Source organism: Camelina sativa, unplaced genomic scaffold, assembly GCF_000633955.1.
Source record: "Camelina sativa cultivar DH55 unplaced genomic scaffold, Cs unpScaffold27593, whole genome shotgun sequence".
Taxonomy (NCBI): Eukaryota; Viridiplantae; Streptophyta; class Magnoliopsida; order Brassicales; family Brassicaceae; genus Camelina; species Camelina sativa.
In genome coordinates, this window is record NW_010948556.1 from 1 (window position 1) to 239 (window position 239).

General features: G+C 40.6%; 1 long non-coding RNA gene across 1 annotated transcript; it reads right to left on the minus strand.

Moving 5' to 3' along the window:
* Positions 1-28: 28 nt before the first annotated feature.
* Positions 29-239, minus strand: LOC109132142. Its single transcript, XR_002037388.1, has 2 exons — positions 155-239; positions 29-61 (listed from the first exon to the last, which is right to left on the minus strand). It is a non-coding gene; the product is annotated as an uncharacterized LOC109132142 (long non-coding RNA).

Below are 239 nucleotides of genomic sequence, written 5' to 3' on the forward strand. Positions count from 1 at the left end.
TCCTGGTAATCAGATTTGCCCTGAAACAAAACTTTCTCAACCTTCAAAGAGTGTGCCTCACCTGCAATTGTATAAAAACAGAGTTTTAAAAAACAAAACTCAAAAAGCTCAAGACTTTATGGAAAAAACCAAGAATTTAGCGTTTCCCTTATACCTGGCCACATGGGACTCATTTCAGAGAACCACCCAGGAATCACAGTGGAGAAACAAGCAGGCTCCTTTGTCTGATCTCCGTTCTC